Source organism: Globicephala melas, chromosome 1, assembly GCF_963455315.2.
Source record: "Globicephala melas chromosome 1, mGloMel1.2, whole genome shotgun sequence".
Taxonomy (NCBI): domain Eukaryota; kingdom Metazoa; phylum Chordata; class Mammalia; order Artiodactyla; family Delphinidae; genus Globicephala; species Globicephala melas.
In genome coordinates this window covers 107,250,953-107,261,398 of record NC_083314.1, presented here as the reverse complement: position 1 = coordinate 107,261,398, position 10,446 = coordinate 107,250,953, and the positions used below count along the sequence as shown (strand labels likewise).

Here is a 10,446-nt window from a genome sequence, read left to right as displayed (position 1 = left end):
AATTTTTATTTTATTGTTCCAAAGTTCTTTTTACTATTTTTTGACCGTTAAAAAATTCTATTATCAAATCTCTTGGATTTATAGTATATTTATTAGTCTGAAGGCAGATATGACAAGATGAATGTGCATCTTAAAATAGGCCATAAATACTACTTACACTGGGAAGAGTAACAAAAGAGGATATGAAGATTCTATATATACATATATATTTATTAAACATTGTAGGGAAGCAGATCCATTAAATTACTTGCCTTAATTCTTCAGCTAAATTGGTGAGAGATTTAGAAAAAAGATCAAAATGTGCTTTTGCCCCATTTAATGCAACAAGGATTGAATACTGTACTTCCTATGTGCACTAGAATCTAAGCTCCACAGGGCAGAGATTTTTGCTTTATTAACTGACATATATCCAGCATCTAGAATAAGAGCCTGACTCATTGTGGGAACTCAAATATTTGCTAAATGAATAAATAATATAGTTGATACACTGCTAGGCACTGTGCGGGAAATATGAAAGGAAGATGGCATGGTAATGTTGATCTTTCCCTTAAGAACCATATACAGAATGCAGTTAAATCAAACAAGGGTTCAAAAGTATTAATGAGCCTTACAGATAAGAGTGGGAAGGGAACTCCCCGGCAGTCCAGTGGTTAGGACTCAGCCCTTTCACTGCTGGGCCCAGGTTCAATCCCTGGTCAGGGAACTAAGATCCCACAAGCCGCACGGCGTGGCCAAAAAAAAAAAAAAAAAAATGGCAGGAAGAATTACAGAATAGAGGATGAGACCAACTCAAGGGATTACTACTCATTCTCTTGGGTTGCTCTCATCTGGCATGGGAGACAACCTGTAACACTGCCAAATCATGGCTCCTTAAAGACTACAACTGTGTTCCCAAATAAAACTAAGCTGGTGAAAGGAATGTTTCCCTCACTAAGCCTAGTTCTGATAGTGACAGAAGAAAGTGGAATGTCCCTAAGAATTCTCATCATTGTATCCTAGCAACGTGTATTTACCAATAAAAGCCCAGTTTTCTATGTACATTGTACTTGTGCCTCATAACATCTCAAGGTAGGGAGTACTTGTGCCTTATAACATCGCAAGGTAGGGAGTATCACCACTTTACAGATGTGAAAATGAGATTGGCCAGTGCCCACAGTACAAGGGTTGGAACCAGGATCTGACCTAGATCCATCTGGTTGTAAAGCCCATAATCTTTCCACTTAGATCACATTCTGTTTAACCGGCTTTGGTATCCACACTGCTCTTTCTGTTTTATGGGTAACCTGTTGTGTTCCAATAATTAGAAACATCTTTCAGAAACTTAAAATTTGACTTTTAATTCTGGAGGAATTTAAATTAGCCAACAGGAATATTTGATACAGCAAATGCTACAAGGTTTAGCAGAGAGCCTCGTTCACACCAACTTGAATTATGCTTCCCTCTTGATCGTTTTCAAAGGGCAGCAACAAAGGAAGGAACAAGACTTTATTGACCGTGTGTGGTGACACAATGAAGTAATCCTGACTTATTTTAATGAAAACGTGTTTCTGACAAAGGTGATTTTAAGGTTTCTCGTTGTTGTTACTTATGTCTGTTTGGAATGCTGACCAGTTCATCTGGACTAATATTAACAGTACGCATCAAAACGTGCCACGGGTAATCCTGGCCTATGATAATGGATGTATTCTAATTTTCAGTGGATGTAGAAGAGTACTTGTAACAGATATAAAGGCTCAAGGTTGCCATCAGTTGGACCTCTTAGCATAAAGAGATCCATTTGTAGGAAGAGTAAATGAATTTGACTTACCAACTGCCAAAGCATCTCACTGTAAGTAAACTTGACTGGTAATGGCATTTAAATTAAAAAATTGTGATTAATAAATATTCATCTATTTAATTCATCCTTAGTAGGTATATAAATATGCTTAATGTAAATTTCAGAAATTATGTGAAAATAATTTATTAAGCATATATGTCAAAAGGAGGCCATTTACAAAAAGCAAAAAAGATTGTGCTGTTGATATGATTCTAATTCTCCTGTTACATCATTTACCATTTTTGATTTTTCTTACTTTAAAGGTAATATATCATTGTCTATTAACCCACAGTTGCCTCAAAGAGTTCTAATTGTGCGAACGGAAAGAGCACTTAAATATGGGGCAGGGGTATACTCCGGGGGCCGCCCCCAGATCCAAGCTACAGGCATCCTGAGACTAAGGAAGTGGGCTTCATGGCACAGCCCACCTCGGACTCCGAGGCTGCGGTGTTGGAAGCCACCCTCAGCCAAGACACAAGCAAGTCCCTGTACCCACCGGCCGTGGACAACCCCTTCACGCAGCAGACGCACATCAGCGCGTGGCGCTGGGCCTACATCGTCCTCATGGGGGCTGTGCTGGTGCCGGTGCGCGTGTCCTACATCGCCGTCCTCTTCATCTTCCTCTGGCCGGTGGCTGCGCTTTCCACCATAGGTCGTCGTGCTCGACCAACCAAGCCCGCCAGGAGTTGGAGAAGAAGACTGGTGCAGCTAACTCTCAAGTTCTTGTTTCAGGTGACTTTTTTTCAGCAGGGTTCCTGGTTAAAGTGAAAGGGATAAAGGCAGCCCGAGACGAGGCCTGCATCTTCGTTGCAGCACCGCACTCCAGTTTCTTTGACGCAGTCGCCTGTGTCGTAGCAGGGTTCCCCTCGGTGGTCTCTGCGAGTCAAAATGTGCGTATCCCCGTGGCTGGGAAATTCTTACTGTCAACGCAGCCGGTGCTTGTGACCTGAGATGACCCCAATTCGAGGAAGAATACCCGGGAGGAAATCCTGAGGCCAGTGACATCTGATAGGAAGTGGCCACAGATCCTGATTTTCCTGGAAGGAGTGTGTACCAATCGCAGCTGTCTGGTCACTTTAAACTAGGGGCCTTCTCTCCAGGTGTTCCTGTGCAGCCAGTGCTGCTCAGGTAGCCAAACACCCTGGACACCGTGACCTGGACCTGGCAGGGGTTTACAGGCTTCCAGACCTGTATATTGACCCTGAGTCAACTCTTCACCAGGGTAGAAGTTGAGTTTATACCCGTTTATATCCCAAATGACCGAGAAGAAAAAGACCCCGTCCTTTTTGCCAATACAGTGAGGATCATCATGGCCAATGCTCTTGGGGTGCCTGTGACAGATCACACTTATGAAGATTGCAGACTGATGATTTCTGCAGGTAACCTTCGACTACCCATGGAAGGCGGTTTGGTTGAATTTACAAAAATTAGCCAGAAATTAAAGTTAGATTGGGATAATATTCATCAGTGTTTGGATGAATGTGCTACAATTGCAGCTGCCTCAAAAGGAGGGAAGATAGGAATTACAGAGTTGGCGAACTATTTGAAACTCCCAATTTCAGAGCCCTTGAGACAACTTTTTGCCCTCTTTGACAGGAATAATGATGGCAGCATAGACTTCAGAGAGTATGTGATAGGTCTGACTGTTCTATGCAATCCTGCCAACACTGAAAAGATTCTGCACATGTCATTTAAGCTTTTTGATCTTGATAATGATGGCTTCATAACTGAACAGGAGTTAGCTGCTATACTTCGGGCAGCTTTTGGAGTGCCAAATCTTGATGTTTCCAGACTCTTTCGATAGATAGCTGGACAGAACTCAGAGTACATTTCATACAGGACCTTTAAGAACTTTGCCCTGAAGCATCCAGGATATGCCAAGTTATTTAGTTCATACTTAGACCTCCAGGCAGCCTATATATATTCATTACCACAGCAAGTACAGGTTTGATGGTTGTATTCAGATGTTAAAGGCAGCCCTGAAAATGGTGAAAGTTAACATCCAGGTTGAAATAAAAATTATCCTTTGAGGAAAGACACAATAGTTTTTACTCTAAGTGGCCTGGGCACTTAATTATGATATTTAAAATGTGCTTAAGGAATATATATTTCAATTTGATTTTATAGTACCTAATTTTCTTCTTCAGGTAGTATGTTTGTTTCAATGTGGCCTAAAAGTAGAAAAATATCTGCTTATAACTTTGTTCACCCAGCATGGTTCTAGTTAATGCCTTTATTCTGCTTAAAGTAAGAAAAAAATAAGTGAAATAAAGGGCCTTCTTTTTGCTAAATTAAGGTCAGAGAAATATTACAGCCCACCACCTCTCCCTCATTTTTACAGAGAAAATACCTCATTAAGAGCTCTACTGGGGCTTCCCTGGTGGTGCAGTGGTTGAGAGTCCGCCTGCCGATGCAGGGGACACGGGTTCGTGCCCCGGTCCGGGAAGATCCCACATACCGCGGAGCGGCTGGGCCCGTGAACCATGGCCACTGAGCCTGCGCATCCGGAGCCTGTGCTCCGCAACAGGAGAAGCCACAACAGTGAGAGGCCCGCGTACCGCAAAAACAAAAAAAGAGCTCTACTAGCAATAAATAAATACTTTGTTACCATTATTCTTCCCTCCAAAAAGGATCTGCTGCATAAATGCTTCCTTGCTCTTTCTCAAAGTAGCCCAAATGTTCTTATTGTACAAGACAAAATAAAAATAAACATCAGGAAGATATAGTATTGGGAATACCATTGAAACACTTATATATGGCATAGCTGCCCTTTATTTATTTATTTTTAAGGTATAAAAGTGATTATTTAGAATGGGAAATCATGAGAAAAGAAAGCTAATATAATAAACATAGGTTATAAATACAGGAATTCTGATAAATTCTGTTATGTATGACCCTCACCAAAAAGGAAAAGTTTGTGTTTATAGTCGAATGTTTTGCATTACTGAGAACATTTCTTTTGTTCTGACTAGGCACCCATGAAACTTCTGCTTACTGTTGTGTACCTCCTTCACTATCCATGTACGTCCAGCATCATTTGCTGTAAGACATCTTCACATAGTGATGTGACCTTGAGCCCTACCCCTTCATGTCACCTTGTAGGATGAATCAGTGAAGTATTCCTAGAAGCCATTCCTACAACAGGACAGGGAGCAACAACTTATCTAGATGTGGAAGTGATTTTGAACCAATTAACTATGCCTTGCTAACCCAAACTACTGTATCCCCAACTCAGCTTCATTGTGGCTGAATCCTCAAAATGCCTACAGCCACTCAATGCCACCAGATATGAGGGGATATATGACTAAGGGGGAAGAGTCTTGATCACTTGTAGTCAAAATCTCTTACTTATGCAGACCTTACAAAAACATACCCAAGTAGACACATTCCTAGGGACCCTACTAGACCTTTGCAAGGGCTTGTACAAGTGGGGCCCCTAAAGCTTAAGGGTCATTAGTTAGCTTCCTGGTATTTTGAAAGAGTAGAAAGGAAGAAGAGATAAGAGTGGGAGAAAGGTGAGCAGATGGAAAAACTTAAGGAAACTTAATGAAAAACTTAAGGGAAAGAAAAAAAATCATATTATTTTGAAATAATTTCCATGCAGTTCTGATCTGAAAAAAGGAGATGGATAAGTGATATTTCATAATCCCCATTGTTTTAGTCCATTCAGGCTACTATAACAAAACTACCATACATTGGGTGGCTTAAACAACCAAAACTTATTTCTCACAGTTCTGGAGGCTGCAAGGTCAATGCACTGGCAGATACAGTGTCTGGTGAGACCCTGCTTCCTAATTCATAGATGTCTTCTCACTGTGGGCTTACCTTGCAGAAGGGGCAGAGGGAGTTCTCTGGGGTCTCTATGTATTTATATTTTTTTTACTTTTTATTTTTGGCTGCTCAGTGCTGCTTGTGGAATCTTAGTTCCCCAACCAGGGATCGAACCTGCACCCTTAGCAGTGAAAGCACAGAGTCCTAACCACTGGACCACTAGGGAATTCCCTGGGGTCTAATTTATAAGGGCACTAATCCCTTTTATGAGGACTCCACCCTTGAGACCTGGTCATCTCCTAAAGGCCCCACCTCCAAATACCATTACATTGGGGATTAGGTTTCCACATATGAATTTTGGGAGGACACAAATAATTCATTCTGTAACAACCCCCCAGCTTGATAGTTCCATGATAATAATGCATGCATATGTAATTCAAATACAATGATTTTTTAAAGGTAATGGAAATTATTCATTTAAATAAGAGATTTTCAGTTAAAAATAGTTACCAAGATGTATCTTTACTCAAACAAGGGTACTATTACTCAAATATTCACTGAAGTTTAAAATTATCTCTAATTAGATAGTGAGCTATACAAAATGTCAGGGTCATTACTTCATTATATTCTACCTTTTAACTTCAAAATGTTAAACACTGCTTTATTTAAACCCTCTTTAATATATAACACTTTTTAATTGAAGTATAGTTGATGTACAATATTATATAAGTTACAAGTGTACAATATAGTGATTCACAATTTTTAAAGGTTATACTCCATTTATAGTTATTATAAAATATTGGCTATGTTCCCTGTGTTGTACAGTATATCCTTGTAGCTTATTTTATACATAATAGTGTACCTCTTAATCCCCTACCCCTAACTGCAACCCCCTTCCCTCTCCCCTATGGTAACCATTAGTTCTCTATCTGTAACAGGTAACACTTAAACTTTTTATTGTAAAGTGCTTACAGTTAAAAACTATACCAAACAAATCTGTAGCTAATAATAATTATTACATATTGTATATTATGAATATAATCTGTTTTAAGATAAACACTGTTGCAACTAACTCAGCTCAAGACATTAAAACTTTTCCAGCCACCCTATAAGTTCCTCTATGCCCCCAATCATAATTACAACCTCTTTCTTCCTCCCAAATTTAAACTGCTTTCCTGACTTTTACAGTTTCACTTCTTGTATTTCTTTACATTTTTGTTATCTAAATATGCATACTTTGACACTGTGATGGTTCCTTGTATATGTTGTGAAATAATAGAAAATGTATATTGGCCTTTGCCCCAGCTCCTGGCACAGAGTTCCTAAAACCCTTGTAATTTTCTAAGTGATAAGAGTATTAGGATCATCCTTAGTTCTAATATTTGGTCTTTGATCCCCGTTCCTAAGTTTCTAAACCCCTTGGGATTTCCTGGGTGATAGGAGCATCTTTTGTTCTAATGAGATGACTCTTGGTGGGCTCCTGGATTGGGGCTGGTCACCAGAAATCAACTCATGATTAGAAGCTTGGAATCTTCACCCTTCCATTCTCTAGAGGGTTAGAGGGGCTGGAAATAGAGTTAATGATCAGTCAGGCTTATAGGATGAAGCCTCCATAAAAATCTTCAAACTATGGATTTTGGAGAGCTTCTGGGTTGGTGAACACATGGAGGTTCTGGGAGAGTGGCACACCTGGAGAGGGCATGGAAACTCCATGCCCCTTCCTACATATTGGGTTGGCCAAAAAGTACCTTTGGTTTTTAAGTAAAAATAAAAGACACATTTTTCATTTTTACCAAGAACTTTATTGAACAACATATTCAACCTTCTGCCAGTTTTCTGGCCACTTCATAATTCCATCTTCCCAAAACTTTTTATCTTTTTGAGCAAAGAACTGTTCCAGGTGCCTTTTACAGTCTTCCAGGGAATTGAAATTTTTTCCATTAAGAGAACTTTGTAAAGACCGAAATAAATGGAAATCTGAAGGTGCAATGTCTGGTGAATACGGCAGATGGATCGGAACTTCCCAGCCAAGCTGTAACAGTTTTTGCCTGATCATCAGAGAAACATGCGGTCTTGGTTATCCTGATGGATTATGCATTTTCTGTTGACTAATTCTGGATGTTTTTGTCGAGTGCTGCTTTCAGTTGGTCTAACTGGGAGCAGTACTCGTTGGAATTAATTGTTTGGTTTTCCAGAAGAAGCTCATAATAGAGGACTCCCTTTCAACCCCACCATATACACATCACCTTCTTTGGATGAAAACCAGTCTTTAGTGTGGTTGGTGGTGGTTCATTTCGCTTGCCCCACGATCTCTTCCTTTCCACATTATTGTACAGTATCCACTTTTCATCGCCCGTCACAATTTGTTTTAAAAACGGAACGTTTTTGTTATGTTTCAGTACAGAATCACATGTGGAAATATGGTCAAGAAGGGTTTATTCGCTTAACTTATGTGGAAACCAAACATCAAAGCGATTCACATAACCAAGGTGGTGCAAATGATTCTCAGTGCTTGATTTGGATATTTTGAGTATGTTGGCTACCTCCTGCGTGGTATAACGATTGTTCTCAATTAATGTCTCGATTTGATCACTATCAACTTCAACTGGTCTATCTGACCATGGAGCATCATCCAGCGAGAAATCTCCAGCACGAAACTTCGCAAACCACTTTTTTTTAAATTAATTAATTAATTAATTAATTTTTGGCTGCGTTGGTTCTTCATTGCTGTGTGTAGGCTTTCTCTAGTTGTGTCGAGCGGGAGCTACTCTTCATTGCAGTGAGTGGGCTTCTCATTGCAGTAGCTTCTCTTGTTTCGGAGCACGGGCTCTAGGCACATGAGCTTCAGTAGTTGTGGCATGGGGGCTCAGCAGTTGTGGCTCATGGATTCTAGAGCGCAGGCTCAGTAGTTGTGGTGCACCGGGTTAGCTGCTCCGCGGCATGTGGGATCCTCCCAGACCAGGGCTCATACCCGTGTCCCCTGCATTGGCCGGTGGATTCTTAACCACTGTGCCACCAGGGAAGTCCCCACAAACCACTTTTGATGTGTTCAGTCAGTCACAGCACCTTCTCCATATACTGCACAAATTTTTTGTGTGTTTCAGTTGCATTTTTACCTTTCTTGAAATAATAAAGCATAATATGCTGAAAATGTTGCTTTTTCTCTTCTATCTTCAATATTAAAATGGCTACACAAAAATTCACCAATTTTGATAGGTCTTTTTTTAAATGCATGCTGATATGACAGCTGTCACATACAATCTAACAAAATTGTTTCAAATGATAAAGACAACTAAGTGCTACTAGAGCCATCTTACAGGAAAAAATGAACAAACCTTTTGGCCCACCCAATACTTTTCCTCTCTCGACTGGATGTTTACTTGTATCATTTATCGTATCCTTTTATAATAAACAGGCAAACAGTAAGTAAGTCAGTTCCCCTGAGTTCTGTGAGCTGCTCTAGCAAATTAATTGAACCCAAGGATAGGACTGCGGGAACCTTATATTTCTAGATGATTGGTTAGAACCATAGTAACAACCTGGCGTTGCAATTGGCAACCGAAGGAGGAGCAGTCTTGTGGGACTGAGCCTTAAATCTGTTGGATCGGATGCTGTCTCCACATAGATAGTGTCAGAATTGAGTTAAATTGCCTGACATCCATCTGGTGTCACAGAATTGCTAGGTGTGTGTAAACCCCCCCTCACATTTGGTGTCAGAAATACTGTGAGTGTGACAGTGGTGTGAGAGTAAAGGAGATACACAAGAGGAGAAGAGTATTTTCTAAACTTATGCCAACTTGGCTAGGGCATGGTACCCAGATATTTGGTCAGTCATTATTCTAGATGTGAAGGTATTTTTTAGATGAGATTAACATTTAAATGAGTAGACTTTGAGTAAAGCAGATTACCTTCCATAATATGAGTGGGCCTTTGAAAAAAGGATAATTTAAGTAAGAGAATTAAGCATTTATCCTGCCTTTGCAGTGTGAAGTGTATTTCTGGATATCCAGTATTTCTCATTGATGAGGGAAAATTCTTCTTTACAGAAGATTTCCAGCAAATTTCTAGCAAATAAATGTAGAAAGAATGATAGAATTATAAAATCATTTTGTAATCCCTAGTTAATTGATTAAAGTAAGAGTCATCAACAGACAAAACTATCAGATGAAAATTAATGATACATTTTAACAACATTAAAATGGGGATAACCAAAGATTATGTGCCTTCTGACAGGATTCAAAATGAATTACTGCTTGTGGGAGGCAGAATAATGCCTGCTCCCCCTGCCCTGCTCCCCCTGCCCCCAAAGATGTCTATTTCCTAATTCCAGAATCTGTGAATATGTTAGGTTACATGGCAGGGGAATTAAGGTTGCAGATGGAATTAAGGTTGTTAATTAGCTGACCTTAAAAAAAAGGAGATTATCCTGGATTATCCACTTGGTCCCCAGTAATCACAACAGTCCTTAAAAGAGGGAAGAAGGAAGGAGAAGAAGAGTTCAGAATGATGCAATGTGAGGAGGATTCAACCTGTTAACTTTGAAGTTGGAGAAGCGGAGACGAGAACTGAGGAATATGGGCAGCCTTGAGAAGCTGGAAAAGGCAAGGAAGCTCTCCCCTCAAGCCTTCAGAAGGGGATGCAGCCCGGCCCAAAGAGGAATTTTAGCCCAGTGAGATCTATGTGGGACTTCCAACCTATAGAATTGAAAGTTAAAAAAAGTGTGCTTTTTTAAACCACTAAGTTTGTGGTAATTTGTTAAAGCAGCAATAGAAAACTAATATACCACTTATAAAAGTTTTTTTTTCACTGGGCTTCCCTGGTGGCGCAGTGGTTGAGAGTCCGCCTCCCGATGCAGGGGA

General features: G+C 40.1%; 1 pseudogene; it reads left to right on the top strand.

Annotated features, from left to right (window-relative positions):
* Positions 1-2,230: 2,230 nt before the first annotated feature.
* LOC115859884 (lysophosphatidylcholine acyltransferase 2B-like) lies at positions 2,231-3,767 on the top strand (annotated as a pseudogene).
* Positions 3,768-10,446: the final 6,679 nt, after the last annotated feature.